The sequence below is a fragment of the Chrysochloris asiatica genome, unplaced genomic scaffold (assembly GCF_000296735.1).
Source record: "Chrysochloris asiatica unplaced genomic scaffold, ChrAsi1.0 scaffold00091, whole genome shotgun sequence".
NCBI classification, from domain to species: Eukaryota; Metazoa; Chordata; class Mammalia; order Afrosoricida; family Chrysochloridae; genus Chrysochloris; species Chrysochloris asiatica.
Window position 1 is genome coordinate 11,346,250 of NW_006408609.1, and position 17,599 is coordinate 11,363,848.

General features: G+C 36.3%; 1 pseudogene; it reads right to left on the reverse strand.

Annotated features, from left to right (window-relative positions):
• LOC102811639 overlaps positions 1 to 16,648 on the reverse strand; it is an 18,922-nt pseudogene extending 2,274 nt beyond the window's left edge.
• Between the last annotated feature and the right edge of the window lie 951 nt (positions 16,649 to 17,599).

The window sequence follows — 17,599 nt, forward strand, 5'->3', positions numbered from 1 at the left end:
TGCCAAGAAATTTGGAAGACAACTATCTGGCTGACTGATTGGAAGAGATCCGTATTTGTGCCCATTCCAAAGAGAGGTGACCCAACAGATTGTGGAAATAATCAGACAATCTCTTTGATATCCCATACGAGTAAAGCTTCACTAAATGTAATAGAGAAACTGCTGCAAGCGTACATTGACAGAGAACTTCCAGAGGTTCAAGCTGGATTCAGAAGAGGCTGTGGAATGAGGGATATCATTACTGATGTCTGATGGATCTTGCCTGAAAGCTGAGAATACCAGAAAGATGTCTACCTGTGCTTTATTGACTACACAAAGGCTTTCGATTGTGTGGATCATGACAAGCTATGGACAACGTTGCAAAGTAGGAGTATTCTGGAACACTTAATTGTGCTCATAAGGAATATGTACATGGACAAAGAGGCAGTTTTTCAAACAGAACATGGGAACACCGAATGGTTTAAAATTAAGAAAGGTTCGTTACAGGGTTGTATTCTTCCATCGTACTTATTTAATCTGTATGCTGAACAAATAATCAGAGTAACTGGGCTATATGAAGAAAAATGTGGCATAAGGATTGGAGGAAGTCTCATTAATAACCTGCGGTATGCAGATGATACAACTTTGCTTGCTGAAGGTGAACAAGACATAAAATATTTACTGATAAAGATCAAAGAGCACAGCCTTTGGTATGGATTGCATCTCAGTGTAAAGAAAACAAAATTCACCACCAGGACCAATAAATACTACTCATGGAACCAGCAGTCATAAATCAAATAATGTACTGCATTAGGCAAATCTGCTGCATAAGTCCTTTTTAAAGTGTTGAAGAGCAAAGATGTCAGCTTGAAGACTAAGGTGCTTCTGACCCAAACCATGGTGGTTTCAATAACCTCATATGCATGTGAAAGCTGGACAGTGAATAAGGAAGACAATAGAATAATTGATTCATTTGAGTTATGGTGTTTGAGAAGAATATTGAAAGTGCCATGGGCTGCCAAAAAACCCAACAGATCTGTTTTGGAAAAAGTGCAGCCAGAGTGCTCCTTGGAGGCCACGATGGCCAAACTTCATCTTTCATATGTCGGACATATTATCAGGAGGGACCGGTCACTGGAGAAGGATATCATGTTTGGTAAGGTGGAGGGTCAGAGAAAAAGAGTTAAAACCCCCGCGAGATGGATTGGCAAAGTGGCAGCATCAATGGACTCAAACATCGCAGCAATAGTGAGGTTTGTCCAGGATTGGACAGTGTTTCGTTCTGCTGTGCACAAGATTGCTATGAGTCGGTACCAACTCTATGACCCTTAACAACAACAACAACCCAGTCATTTGGTGTGGTGCTGTGGGTTAATGCACCAGACTGCAAAGCTGTTTGAACTGTAAGTTCAAGTGGCTCAAGCTCACCAGCTGCTCCTTGCAAACCCTATACAGGGTCACTATTGGTCAGAATTGACTCGTTGGCACTTTACAACAGCAACATAGTCATTTGATGGCGTTGCAAATATAATGGCTACAAGAATTACATCAAGTAATTCACTGCATCACACCTTCTTTGATGTACATTTATTCTTCACTCTTTGTAATATAATTGCCTTATGTACATATATTTGAGCCCTGGTGTGGTGGTGTAGGATAAGCTTTGGACTACTAACTCTAGGTTGGCTATTCACACCCACCAGCTGCACTAGGAAACCCTATGCAGAGTTGTTATGAGTTAGAACAGAATAGATGGGACACAACAACAACAACAACATACATTTAGATCAACATCCATCACAGAGTGACACAATTTTTGCTTCAGCCATCAAACACAATTTAGAAAACTTTGGGAGGAGAAAGTCTATTTTATATACACATATTATTAGCTGTGTTCCTTCTTCTTTTCTGATATTTGAAGAACTCTTCTTTCATCATTTTATTTCTGTTTAGTAAAACTTCTTCAGCCATTTCTTTAGAGTGGGTCTGCTGCAGCCTCATTTTAGTTTTCTGTCATCTGAGACTGTTTTGAGTTTCCCTCATTCCTGAAGAATATTTTCAGTGGATATAGAAGTCTAGGTTGACAGTTCTTTCCTTTCTCAATTTATAATGCATACTCCTTCCTCCAGCTTACAAGATTTCTGATGAGATACCTGCTGTCATGCTTTCTACCTATAGGTAAGGTTTAATATCTCTCTCACTATTTTCAGATTTCTTTGTCTATAGTTTCAGTTTTCAGAAATTTAATTATAGTGTGAATTTCTCGGGGTTTATCTGTTTGTGGATTTGCTCAACTTCTTGAATTTGTCAGGATTTGTCTTTTGTTAAGTTTGGAAGTTTCCAGCCACTATTTCTTTGAGTGCTTTTTCAGCTTTACCCTAATTATGATAACTTTAGTTACTTCTTGTTGTTGTTAGGTGCCATCGAGTTAGTATCTACTCATAGCGACCTTATGCACAGCAGAATGAAACACTGCCTGAACCTGGGCCAACCTCACTATTGTTGCCATGATTGAGTCTATCGACGCTGCCACTTGGCCATCATTGGGGTCTTCCTCTTTTTCTCTGACTCTTCACCTTACCAAACATGATATCGTTCTCCAGTGACTGGTCATTCCTGACAATATGTCCGAAGTATGAGAAATGAAGTTTGGCCATCCTGGCCTCCAAGGAGCACTCCGGCTGCACTTCTTCCAATACAAATCTATTGTGTGTTTTTTTGGCAGCCCATAGCACTTTCAATATTCTCCTCCAACACCATAACTCAAATGTGTCAATTCTTCTACGGTCTTCTTTATTTACTCTCCAGCTTTCTCATGCATATGATGTTATTGAAAATACCATGGCTTGTGTAAGGACCACCTTAGTCCTCAAGCTGATATCTTGGCTCTTCAACACTTTAAAACGGTCTTGTGCAGCATATTTTTCTAATGCAATATGGAGTTTGATTTCTTGACTGCTGCTTCTGTGAGTGTTGATAGTTGATCCAAGAAAAATGAAGTCCTTGACAACTTCAATTTTTTCTCCATTGATACGAATATTGTGTATTGGTCCAGTGGTGAGGAATTTTGTTTTCCGTACATTGAGATGCAATCCATACCAAAGGCTATGCTCTTTGATTTCTTCAGTAAATGTTTTTGAGTCCTCTTCACTTTCAGCAAGCATATTTAATGTTGTTAATGAGTCTTCTTCCAATCCTGACGCTACGTTTTTCTTCATATAACCCACCTTCTCGGATTATTTGCTCAGCACACAAGTTGAATACATATGGTGAAAGAATATAATCTTGTCAGACACCTTTTAAAATTTTAAACCATTTGGTGTTCCCATGTTCTGTTCGAACAACAGCCTCTTGGTCCTTGATTCCTCATGAGCAAAATTAAGTATTCTGGAATACTCCTACTTTGCAATGTTGTCCATAGCTTGTCATGATCCACACAATCGAAAGCCTTTGTGTAGTCAGTAAAGCACAGGTAAACATCTTTCTGATATTCTCTGCTTTCAGTCAAAATTCAGTCGCATTTTGAGTGCCTTCCAACCTGAGGGCTCATTTTCCAGCACTATATCTGACAGTGTTTCTCTGCTTTTCATAAGGTTTTCATAACTTTACTTACTCTAGCACTATAATTCCCTGAGTCTATGTTCAGTTTTAAAAACATCTATTTTATGTTACTTAGACTGAATTTTCTCTACTATTCTGCCTTCCAAATCACTTTTTCTTTCTTCTGTCCTCTCCATTATGCTGTGAGTTCATTCGTGAACTTTTAAGTTATTTTTCCATTATAAAATTTCTTTTTTAGTTTTCCTTTATGTGTTTTATTTTTTTGCTGAGACTTCTAAGGTGTGTATTTTTTCTTTTTTTCCTTTTTTCAATTTGGTGTAGCCATTTTTCTAATTGCTCACTGATTAATATGTATGTTACCAAAATAACCAAAACCAAAATCATTGCTGCTAAGTTGATTCCTTCTCAGTGACTGTATTGGTCAAGGCCAACCTGCCGCATATGGTTTTCAAGGCTGTCATGTTTCTGGATGTAGACTGCCGCATCTTTCTCCTACCAAGCAGCTGATAAATTTTAATTGTTCACATTTTGATTAGAAGCTGATTGCTTATTCATTGTGCTGAAGAACACTCAGCTTCAACAACATCTCTGTTGTTCTTGTAAGGTGCCTTTGAGGTGGTTTCAAACCTTAGTAACCCTGTCTATATGGTTTCTGAGATAGAAAGCCTCATCTTTCTTCTGAGGAGCAGCTGGTGGGCTCAATCTGCCAACCTTGTGGTTAGCAGTCCAGTACTTATCCTACAGAGCCATTGCACTCCCGAAATCTTTGTGAGATCGTTGTATTGTTGCTGCCGTCTCCGTGTTCACATCTATTTCGTGTATTTTTTCATTCAGTTTGAAATCGTCCAATTTCTTGAATAAGAATGATTTTCAGTTGAAACTTGGACATTTGTGATATTATGTTACGAGATTCTGCATCTTATGTAAACATTCTCTTGTAGCTGGCTTCTTCTGACAGCTCCAGCTGGGCAAGGGGTGATGGTGCTGTCTCCTCTCTGCCAGTTATGGGTAGATGTCCAGGTTCCTCCCCCAGCCGTTATTGACACCTGAGGTGGGAGGACTCTTCATCACTGCTGGGAGGAGGTGACAGATCCAGCTCTCCAGAAGACTATTCCTAATAGATCCAGCATGAAGAGGGTAAGAGCAGATTGCTACTGCACCCACCCCTCCTTGTCTCTACTGGCACTTTGGGGAGTGGGAAAGGTAGGGTGAAGTTGTTACTGTTTGGCTGTTTAGGAGGCTCTGACCTTTTGCCAGGCTTTTCTGACACCAGATGTGAGTGTGAAAGGCACCTCATTACTGTTGTATTGGTATGAAAGTCCAGCTTTTCTATGAGACTTCCACTGGTCCCACCTGTTACCACCAAGCAGGAATGGAACTCCCAGCTCCCTGCTTGGATTTCCCTTGCACTACTGTGAAGGGGTTGGAAGGGAGCGGTTGGAATTCTTTGCATTAATCTAACAAGGGTGGGCATCTAGGTTCCTATACCCAGCCATTGATAATTTGGGTGTGGTTAGAGCCACAGTGCTATTGTGTTTTTATATTTCTGTGGTGTTCAAGTGGGAAAAAAAGTAGTATTGTTGCAAAACTTTATGTCTTTCTAAGAAAATTCAGGGAAATCATCCTATCATTGATGTCCCTAATGAATCTGTTTTCTTCTCTCCATCTTTTATACTCCCCTTACATTTGTTATATATATAATGCTAAGGTTTCTAGTTGTGCCTAGAGGAAGTATAAGGACAGACTATGCCTATTCCATTTTCTGAAAATGGAAGTCCCCTGTTGCATTCTTGTAATTCACTTTTTTATTTGGGAGAAAACATTAAAACTTCACATTAGGCTATTTAAAGAATTTTTAAGGAATTATATAAAATTAGTTATTTAAATGGAGTCTCTATTTGCATTTTCCACATTCATTTCACTTGTGCCAGTTCCAATTTCTGCCAGTTTGCTACATAACTAGTTTGTCTTTGGTAAATGACCCTTTTAGACTTGGAACACTTCTGTTTGGTAGGCTGCTTGTCTTATCTGTGACTATTTCATTCATGTTTCCTGCATGATGTGCTAAGTTCTTTCTTTAAAAATACTGTCCATGTCAATTTTGTTCATTGTTATTACTCTGTGTGGACTACAAGGCTTACTTAGCACATACTTGGTATTAAATGCTGTTGAGTTGGTTCTGACGTGTAGCAACCCTGTATAGGGTTTCTGAAGTTGTAAATCTTTGTGGGAACAGAAGTCTTATCTTTCTTCCCTGGAGCAGCTGGTGGGCTTGAAATCCCTGATCTTGTGGTTCATAGTTCAAGATGTTTATCCTACCGAACCACCATACTGTTGCCATTGTTCAGTGCAGTCAAGTTGGTTCCAACTTATAGTGACCCTGTATAGGGTTTCCAAGGAGCTCTGGTACCGTAATGGTTACAAATAGGGCTGTGAACCTCAAGGTCAGCAGTTCAAAACTACCAGCCGTTCCACAGGAGAAAGATGAGGCTTACTGCTCCCGTAAAGATTTACAGCCTCAGAAACCCTATGCAGGGTCGTTGTGAGTCAGAACCGATTAAACGGCACATGACAACAACAAATACGGTTTCCAAGGAGCTCTGGTAAACTGGAACTGCCAATCTTGCAGCCCAGTGCTTTGTTCCACAGTGCCACACCAGGACTCCTTAAGACACACTGTCGTTGTTAAGTGTCATTATGGTGGTTCTGACTCACAGCGATCCTGCATAAGGTTTCCAAGGAGCACCTGGTGAATTTGAACCACTGACCTTGTGGTTCCAACCAACCTTGTGGTTCAGTACTTTATCCCACAATATTATACCAGGACTCCTTAACACATACTCGTTGTTATTGTTAAGTGTCTTCAAATCAGCTCCAACTCGTAGCTACCCTGTATAGGATTTCTGAGGAGCAACTGGTGAGTTTGAATTGCCTACCTTGTAGTTCAAACCGAATTTTCAGTCCAGTGCATTAACCCATAACACCCCACCAAGACTCCTACTACTTAATAAATCCCTCATGTACTTTGAACATGGTATCAGGAGTGACCAGTCCCTGTAGAAGGTCATGATGCTTGGGAAAGTACAGGGTCAGAGAAAGACCCTCAGTGAGTTGGATGGACAGTGCATGCAACATGGCAATAATTGAAAGGATGGGCAGACCAGGAAGTATTTTGTTCTGTTATATATAGAGTTTCTATGGATTGGAACTAACTCAATAGCACCTAATAACAACGAAAATAAATGTCTTCTGGATAAATGTATAAAATTAGTCATGTAAATGTGAGGAACTATCTACTTCTTGCTGTGCTGAAACATGGGGCACATGTGTTTATCAGGCTTCGTTCCCCAAAATTTGTTCAAAATTTTGTAAAAAGGAATTTCCATTTCAGCACATGTATCATTCGTAAGATTTTTGTTAATGATTTAGAATTGTTTGTGTTTTCAACACCAAATGAGGAAGATACTATAACACTTCTGCTTGTATGTGTGTATATGCATGAGTATGTACTCACAATGGATTTATAGTGAATCATTAAAGATAGTAGATTGAAAGACATGACTCAATAAAAACCACACAATTGTTACTAGGATGTGTTTCTTAGATTCCTCAACCTTTCCTCCACCCCAGATGATTCTCTTTAAAAACACAAGACTAAATTCATTGTTGTCCAGTCAAGTACAACTATGTTGTTGTTATTGTTGTTGTTAGGTGCTGTCGGGTCAGTTCCAAGTCATAGTCACCTTATGCCCAATAGAACAAAACAATGCCCAGTCCTTTGCTACCCTCACAATCATTGTTAAGCTTGAGCCTTTGCTGCTACCACTGTACCTATCAATCTCATTGTGAGTCTTCCTCTTTTTCTCTTTTACTCTATTGTTGTTGTTATGAACTGCTGTTGAGTTGATTGTGACACGTAGTGACCCTATATAGGGTTTCCAAGGAGCAGCTGGTGAACTTGAACCACCAACCTTGAGGTTCAAACCAAGTTTGCACTCCAGTGCACTAACCCACAGCACCACACCAGGACTCCTGTTGTATGTTGTTGTTAAGTGCCGTTGAGTTGGTTCCGACCCATAGCAACCCTATATAGGGTTTCCGAGAAGCAGCTGATGAGCTTGAACTGCCAACCTTGCAGTTCAAATGGCTTTCCTATCTGGCGCATTAACCCACAGTGCCACATCAGGACTCCTGTCCTATAGGACAGAGTAAAATGACCCCAGAGGGTTTCCAAGTCTATAAATCTGTATGAAAGCTGCCTGCCATGTATTTTGCTCATGAAGCTACTGGTGGGTTTGAACCACAAATTTTTTGGTTAGTAGAGAAGGGATTTAATCACTGGCCAACCTTTCTTTTTCTTTAGGCAAGTCGTAAATCAATTTTCTTTTTAAACTTTTGTCATATTGTGCAATATGTGTGTGCTCACTGGAGAGTGGAAATATTAATCCATCATTTGGTAGAGCACTAACTATACTGTTAAATTACTTGCTAGCACAATAATATTATAGATTAAGATGCCCCAGTCATTGAAACAATTTTTAATGTACTAAAGAATCCTGGTGTGGTGCTATAGGATAAGCATTGGACTGCTATTCACAAGGTTGGTAGTTCAAACCCACCAGCTGCACCTGGGAAACCCTATTCAGAGTCACTATGAGTTGGAACCAACTGAAAGACACTTAACATAACAAAAGGGAAAATGATCCTTTGTAGTACTACTCAGTATGTTTGGTTTAATTACTAATAATAGTTGTTTTCCTATTTGGCTTTAGATTCTGCTTAAGGAAATTGTGAAAGATTTGATTCACTGTACTTTTGTTAGAAAGTATGGAAATGTTTGTACATGGGAACTTTCGCCTGCTTGAATGGAAATTCATTGGGGGTGGGGGGGGGGGAGACAATTTGATTTTATTGCCTAAGAGCTGTTGCTATATTCCCTGAAAATTTCAAAGGCATCTTTCATGCCATACAAGCAAACTGTAGCCAGTAAAGGAACAGAAAGCACTTGTCACATGTGTCAATCTCGGCAAACTTGTGCAGCAGCTGTGCTAGGTGCTGATGAGGATTACCACTGGAGCCAGTTGCAGTGTTTTGTGTAGCTGAAGAGACAACTGGCTCTCTCAGGGGATCACTTTAATGGAGATTGCAGCAATAATGCATCCCCACTGTTGCTAGTAGATATTGTGGCCATGACGAACAAAATCATTGCCAGATAAAATAAGAAAGTAATGAAAAGCAAACAGAGATCTCAGAGATTTTAAATCTTAAAGTGAGAGACTGAAACCAATGTCCTGGTTTGTTGCATTTACTTTTAAGTAAAAGAAATCAGAGGAAGGGATGCCTTTAACTTAGAAAACTTACAGAGTGCTCTATCTGTTCATTTGAAAAACATTTAGGTGTGTTGTGAAATAAAGTTGCAGTGTGGGCATGTTCAGACCTTTATTTGCCACATCTAGTAGGAAAAGATTTTTTTTTTCCCTTTTCCTAACTACAAGAAGCCAGAGTTTTCTGTGCAAACGAAACAGGCGTTTCAAGAATCAGATTCACATTGGACGACTCTTCACATTCCAAGTCATCATTGCATTAGGCAGCACAATTCCATCTCTGGTTGATGGGCAGAAAAAGTGGGCAGCTTGCCAGGTAGACGTTTCCATGACTCCCAGCCCCCAAAGGTGATGCGTTTTTCAGCTAATTCAATGAAGAGTGGGCTGAACTTTGGGTCTAAACGAGACAATAGCTGCCTTGGCAGTATCAGCAGAACGGTTGATGGGAATGCACTCTACATTTGGCGGAGAATCATGTGACCTTACGACTGAGATTTTGTGATGGTGCCAACGGAGACTTGGAAAGCAGCAACCATCCTGACTTTTTTCTTCTTTTCTACCATGGCTCAGGAAATGGTGGATCTTAATACTTGACTTTAGCCAGACTCAGCAAGCGATTGAGCTTTGAAGCACAACTTCGCCTTTATTCTGGGTTTTTGGCAGGCCACCAGGAGGCTGTCCCTTTCACGCCTGATAAATCCTGCTGCTTATCTCTAAATAGAAAAAAAAGGAGGAAAAGGGGAAAATATAAACAGAATATTGAGGCATAACAAGTGAATCTTAAACTTGTATGTGGTTTTTGTTTATGCAGGTTTTTACTGCTTTTTTTTTAATTATTATTTTTAATGTTAACAACCTTTATAGAATCCAAGGATTTTTTATTTTTTTTTTTTTTTTGGAGGGGGGGTTCCCCTTTGGTTTTTAATGAACAGGCATTTCAGCTGGGCAAACAGGGAGACAGGAAGAGTGAACATGGGATCATTGCAGCAGTGTAGCAAATAGGTGCTGAGCTTTGCTGCCCCTTTGCTTCAGGAGACAAACCTATGCAATCCTCATTTCTAAAGTCAGCCCAGGCTGGAAGGATTCCTGGTCGTTCCCACCTACCATTCTGCTGCCTGTGACGGCAAGGATTGGTGCAGTTTCTGCGCAGTGCTTTGTGCCTGGAATACCGAGAAGGATAGAAAGAAGACAAACACCCGGGTCCTTTTCTCGAAGAAGTCACAAGAATCCTGAAGAAACAAAAAATATCTATATCTATATTTGAGTTTGTCCTACTGCATGCAAGAGCACTGAAAAATGAGACGCTCATGCTCAAAAACAAAAACAAACAAACAAACAAAATTCTAAACCCAAAACAGCAAACATTGACTTGTTTAACTACAGAGACATCGGGCTTTGCAAAGCAGCTTTTAAAGCAACACAACCAAATGAGCCGTCTTTATTTTTTTTAATTATTTCAAAAGCTATGGCATAACTAGCAAATATATTGCACTTGGTGAAATTGCACCTTTCATATCAGGTATAACTTTTTTGTTGTTTGTTTTTAAGCCTTCTGTTATAAAAACGAATCCTTCAACTTTCAATTTACTCTGATTTGACTCATCACCCACTTTCCTCTTAATAACTTTTTCCTTTTGCTCTTTTACTCTAATCCTGATTTGTATAGAAACTGAAGTTTAAAAATCTCTATGAAAAAGACGGTACATGTTTTTATTTCTGTTATACATAGAGGTTTTGAAAAGACAGTAATGTGTTATCTGTGCTTTTTTTTGTTCAGTAGCAATTTTTGATATTCAAGAAAAATGGTTAGACCTAGTTGGTAAGGAAAGTAAACCTTTCATGTCCTGTGATTCACGATTTGAAATGTGAAAGAAGAAACTTTTTGAACTTGTAAAAAAGGGTCATACTAGAATATGCGTTAAAATGCTAATTCATTTTGAAAAAGTTATATTTAAATTCTTAAACATTTTTGTAAACAGACACAGGAATGAAGGGAACACAGTTGAAGAGTGGAAAAGACGTTTCTGCCATAGAAATACTTCTAAAAATATTTTAGGAGAAGTCTTCCTTCTACAGCAGTTGGAAAGAGTATTTGAAGTACCTTTTAAGTATTTTAATGTAAGAAGTATAAACAAACTTAATGTAAGTTTAAAGCGATGTGTTGGTGCAGCAGTTAAATTTATTGGATTTAAATATTTTGTCTGTATAAGTAAATTGCTAAGCATTTTATTCATTTATGGTTAATGTGAAAGGATTATATGGATTCCATACAATTTTATTTAAATAAAAATGTTTCTAAACAGATGTAAAACTTGTTAAAAAGAAATACTTTTGAAATATACAGCATATAGATCAAAAAATGTAATGTGCACATTAAGAAATGATACTATGCCATAAAAATAGTTTAAGCAAACTCTTGTATTTTTAAAATCATATTTTATTATATTGAAAACAAGTAGGGGGAAGAATAAATATTTTAGAATTGATAAGTTCTGCTTTCCTTTTTTGTTATTCTATGAAGAATTATAGCAAATTATAAAAACCCTTATATACTGATAACTTTTAAATGAAATGTTTTATTAGGTTTATTGGTTATTGTTCACTAATTATTTAAAAGCTAGCTCTTGTTCTTCCATGCTGCCTCAGCTAATAGAATGTTAAGTTTCACAGGCTTAATTAACATTTTCATGTTTAAAGATCCCTTAGTTGAAAAAACATTATTTTAAATGTTATTTTTAGGAGTCATTAATCTCTACACTCTTAATTATCTTATTAAGCTCCATGCCAAATCCAAATCTCTTTCAGCTTTCACTATTTCATTGTGCAAAGCCTAGTCGTTTCTTTTAACAGCCATGCCACCTTTCACTTTCAAAACTGTTACTGTAGAACAACACCAACCAAAATAATGCATAAATGCAAACTATGAAGCCACATTTTATGTAATATGAGTAGCCTTGGGTGGGGCCCTATGAGTCTTCCTAGCCTCCTCCTTCTTCTTCTTTTAATATACTTTAAAATGTTTTGCCCATTTTGGTATTGTGCTTTCTTCTCGATCCTCTACCTCCCTTCCCACCAATCACCCAGATGCACCTTTTAGAGAGCGATTTTTCTGACATTTATCCTTTTCTGGTTATTTTAGGGAAAATCTTAAAATGGATATGAGAAGTGAAGAAAGTGATCATAGGAGAAAATCATCTCAGGTAAAATTTAAAAAAGCAAAAGCCCAAATACTTAACATTTTTAAAGAAAAACCAAAATAATTTTCATTGTGTGCAGCTATCAGAATCATTTAACACTATTTCAGAATTGAACTGTTGGAATTTTCATTGATGAGTCTCATGTGAGAATTTGTAATATTATCTGCTTTTGTGAAAAATTCTTGGCAAGAGTATAAATCTTAATACCCTTAGATAATAGCATGTATGAAAGATAGTTGAATATAAAGTTATTTAGGAAAAAAATATGTTTTTTGCATTTATCATTTATCCTACTACATAAAAGGTAGTAAAGTACGTGGGAGAAAATAAAGTCATGCTTTTTTTTTTTTCTCTCTCAAAGAAACGAACTAATGTGTGTGTATATGTGTGTGTGTGTATATATACATTTCTGGAGTTATGATAAAACCTAAAACAAATGTTGTTTACCATTAAATTGATAAATGCTGAAATACTTTTACTACAATTGAATGATTGCTTATTATTTGCTCTAGTTTCTCATAAATATAGGAGTTATTTTAAAACAAATAATTGTGAAAAAATATACAGACCACATAATCTATATAAAGTATTGCAAAACACATTTTATTACATTTATTTCAAAGCCTACAAAAATGTGGAAACATTTTCATGTAGTATTAACTATTCTCACACTGAAGATATCATTTAAAATGTTAAATGATAGTAAATACAAGTGAAATAATTGTATAAATAATTTGTTGCTGTTCAAAATCTTTTTAAAAATATATGTGGCTGTCTTTATCTTTAATGTGATATGTGTTTGCATATTATCTGTTCGCTTAAAATATTTTAAGTAACAATTTTCTTTGCCCAAACTGTTGACCAGATCAGAGTTAGATGTAGCATGTATTATGTGTTAAGTATATCTGTTTTGAAAAATAGATTTCAATACATTTTGTTTTAAAGACAAGGTTTCATCTTTCGTACAAAGACTGAGGAATAAATACTAGTGTGCAGTATTAGCAATAATCCTATTAATGTACTACTAAGGTTTATTTTCTGATGTTAATATATCCAAATATTGTAAATTTTAATATCAGTCCGATTGTAGACACATATATATCTGTTTAGGACTTTTAAATACCTTCCTGTGTTCTCTGCTTAGTAAACAAGACCTTACCTCTTTTATGAGGAAGTTATGTTACCAATTCCATAAAGCCACTGAGATTTTGTAAGAATTAAAACAAGACAGCCTAACTTGTACACAATTAGATGAATAGCTACATTGGTTTTCAATACAAGCTTGTAATACTACATTCATTCCTTACATAATTCATACATGCATTTATGGATTGTTTCTTTGTCCCCCTCTTAAATTCATTGTTACTTAGAATGATCTACATACTAAATATTCATTATTAAAACAAAAGTAATGTGCCAAAAATCTTTCTAAAAACTATTTTTGTTGTTGTTGTTTTCTTATGTATACAAACGTGTTTTTAGTTTAGGGTATTTATGATGGCCTTTCTTTAACTTGGAATATATATCCGTAAAACTGCTTACACATTTAAATGATATACTGCAGGATCAACATTATTATTTTTGTTTCCTAATTTCATCAGCTCTTTACCACAAATTCTACACCATTAGAGAGTCCCTGTGAGATGTTGCCCATTGGCATAAACCCGTAGATCCGATCTTGTGGTGAAGTGGACTGCACAAGCTCGCTTCTATGGGTCTGTGTCAGTGTGGTAATCTGACAAAATCCTATACACAGTGCTGTTTAATAATATTCCAGTCAAATTCCTGTTAAACACCAGTGGACTATATATTTTTGCGATAATCTTATTTTCCTTTGTTTATCATATATTCCAACTGTCTACCACTTCGAAGGATACATAGCACAACCATTCAAAGTTGAATCCAAGTGTAGTAATTTGCTTAAGATAGTTGAAATTTTTTAATAGCTGAGCTTGAATCAAGATCTAACTAGGTCTTGATTAGAAACTTCAGTTCATGCCATTGTGATTAGTGTACCACATCAACTTTAATAAAATTGAAGGTTATAAAGCTGGATTTCCATGTTACTATTGAGCCTATGGAGTACTGGTGTGGTGCTGTGGGCTAATGTGTCACACTGCAAAGCCATCTGAACTGCAAGATCAGTGGTTCAAGCTCACAAGCAGCTCCTTGGAAACCCTATACAGGGTCACTATGGGTCGGTATTGACTCCACAGCATGTAACAACAACAACAGTTGAGCCTATAAGGACAATGGATTAAGTGTTGAACGTCAAGATCAGCAGTTCAAACCTACTAACTAATCTTCAGGAGATAGACGAGGCTGTGTGATCCTGTAAAGATTTAGTCTCAGAAACCATATAGAGCATTTCTAGTCTGACTCCTGCATAGGATCACTGAGTTGGAATAGACTGGAATGCAGTAGGTTTGGTTTTTGGTTTGATTGAACTTATTTCTACTGAAAAATGACACTAAGTACTATTGATTCTTAGCAGCACTAATTGTCAGTAGAACTCTATCAGAGATGTCAGAAGATATTTTATATGAACTATAATATAAACTTTTCCAAAGAGGTTAGAATAATCCTACTAGGTGTACTTTAGGTTTATTGGTGAAATGCTAGAATATTCTATGTATATCCTTGCCAAGTTCTTAGGTATATGGCTGCCATATTTGGAAGAGCTGACTGAAGATATGATAAGGAGCTGATGCAACATTGGAAGCTGTGTGCATCCAGGTTGAGGTAGTAGGTTGTATGGTTTAGAGTTACACCCTGGGAGTTAACTGTACAACCTTCTAGCTTTCCTTGGAGCACACTTGAGCCATCGAGGAATTCTTCATCATTTTAATCTGATTGAGTAAATTTTATGTGCAAGAAGGTAATGTGTCATGGATATTTCAGAATATTAATTCGAGTAGTTATCACATTAAAATGATCCCTTCAGTGCTGACAACTAAAGTTTCATTTGTATCTACTTATGAAGAGTAATGAAATGATATTTCTAATGGGCTGTTTCACTATGATCAAATACTATGAAAGACAGGTAGGTAGTTGAAACCTTTTTGTTAATAAATTCACAAAATTGGGCACTTAATTCTGCAGATGATCATTGATCTCTCTATTTTTATTGGCTAATTAGACACCAGAGTAAAAAGATTCTGCTTTGGTTGATTCTCATAGCATATTAACTGGGTTTTTTCTTATGACACATCACTTTCTAATTTATATGCTGGTTATTTACATGCTTGTTTATTTTCTCCATACTAGACTGTAAGTCCCTTGAGGGCCAAGTCCATGCCTTATTTTTCATTGCATCTCTTGAAATGTCATACATATAATAATCTTTAAGTAATTATTGGATGAATGAATGTGGTATAGGATCTTACTTTGTGATAAACTTGTATGGAATATTTAAATGAATTACTACAGTGGTCTCACATTTGACTTTGGTTTGTTGATCGTAAGGTTTGCATAATTTTAATTCCCAGACTCCCGACTATGAGTTATATACTTGATCTAACTTATGACTCATCCTATATATATAATTTAAAATTTAGGAGTACTTTTTCTCTAGAAAAAGTTCGTTGAAATTTATACTTCTACATTCAGATTATATAATACATATACCTGTTGTATTTTTTAAACATTTTTATTCCAGATGATTTATTTTACTTCACCATTAATTTCAGCTAATGGTTATATTTTAAGTTTCACTTCATAGAACAATTTTTAAGAATCAGTTTTTTATATCGTTTGTACTTTCCTTATTTTTGTTGTACCCTTTATTTTCCTACAGTTATTTCTGTTAATAAACCAGAAACAAGTAAATTCATAACAAGTAAAAAAATTAGTAATAATAGATAAAAATTTTGAAGCATAATTTGATGGTTGGAACACATTTTTGGTTAATGGAAAGCTACCTTAAAACACTCTTTATGTTATAAAATAAATGGTTCTCTATGGAACTACTTGCTTGCTATCAATTTTAGTAGCAACAAATGACATAATTTGTGTAAAGATTCGTTTATGTAGTTACATAATTCTGCCACAGAATTAAATAGTAATTCATACTTAAACAATAATTTAATTTTTCAAATATGAAACATTGTGTAAAGAAAGAAATATTTTAGATTCAAATATGTGTTAAGAATCCTAATATTTTAGCTATTAGATAATGAATTTTCTAAAACACACAGGCATCCATAATATCTCAGAATAAAGAATTTACCAACAGTGATTATTAAGAAGGAACTTCTTAACCCTCAGCAGGAAAGAGGAAGTGGTTCCTAGATAGTTGACTACCATTGGTTTCTAGCAAAATTATTTGATTAGTATGCAGAAGTAAGACTAGTAGTCTCTTAAAAGCACAGTTCTTAGCGACAGCTAATTAAGAAACAATGATCAAGATGAAAGAAACACAAACCTAAATTAATAAATAGAATGAAGAGATGCAAAGGAAAGTGATTAATTGCAACTAGAAGCAATGCTCTGATAGTGCAAGTTCAACACAAAGATGGAGCAGAGTTTTAAACAATTGCTGTTGATACCTACCGTATGCTTAGCAGAATTAGCCTGGTCCTGTACCATCCTCACAATTACTGCTGCCACTGTGCAATTTCATCTTCATAATCAGTTTAGGGCTTGAGATCCTAGAATCCTATTCTTAACTGTGATATATGATTGTTTTGTTGTTAAGTGCTGTTGAGTTGGTTCTGACTCATAGCAACTCTGTAGAGGTTTTCTGTGGAGCATCTGGTGGGTTTCAACTGTCAGCCTGTCATTCTCAGTCCTGTGCTGATCCTACAGAACCACACCACATTCCATGGTATATAATATGTATTTACATCAATACTGTCTGGATAGCTTTGGAGACTAAGTCATGTACACATGAATGGTCCAAATAGAATGCTATTGCCTATACAAGTTATTTCTAAGTAGTGCAAGAATTAAGTGTAAAAAAAAAGTCAACTATGATACAGAGTTTTGGTGTAATTTTATAAAAATATGATGATACATTCTCTTTTAGACCCCATGTATGAGGTAAACTGGCATTATAGGAAAATATCTGAAAATCAGCAAACATGTAGCTCTGATCCATTATGATTGTTCTTGTTGTTGTTAAGTGCCATCGAGTTGGTTCCAACTCATAGCGACCCTGTATAGGGTTTCCGAGGAGCAGCTGGTGAGTTTGAACCTCCAATCTTGTGGTTAAAACTGACTTTGCAGCCCAGCACATTAACCCGCAGTGCCACACCAGGACTCCATCCATTATGATAGTTGTGCAGAAATCATAAGAATTTTGAAAAGCAGAGGATACAGTTAGCATCAACAAAAAGAAAAAAACGTCTTGAGGGTGAAAATCCTACACTGAAAAGAAAATGATAAATAATAAATTTATAGAAAGTTTCTTTTCTTTCTTTCTTTCTTTCTTTTTTTTAACAAATGAAGGTTTAGGACTACTTCTGATCTTATTATCTAGAAATAGTTAAAATTGTGTACAAGAAATGAGGAGGAGATGTACATTTAGAAGGTTCTTCT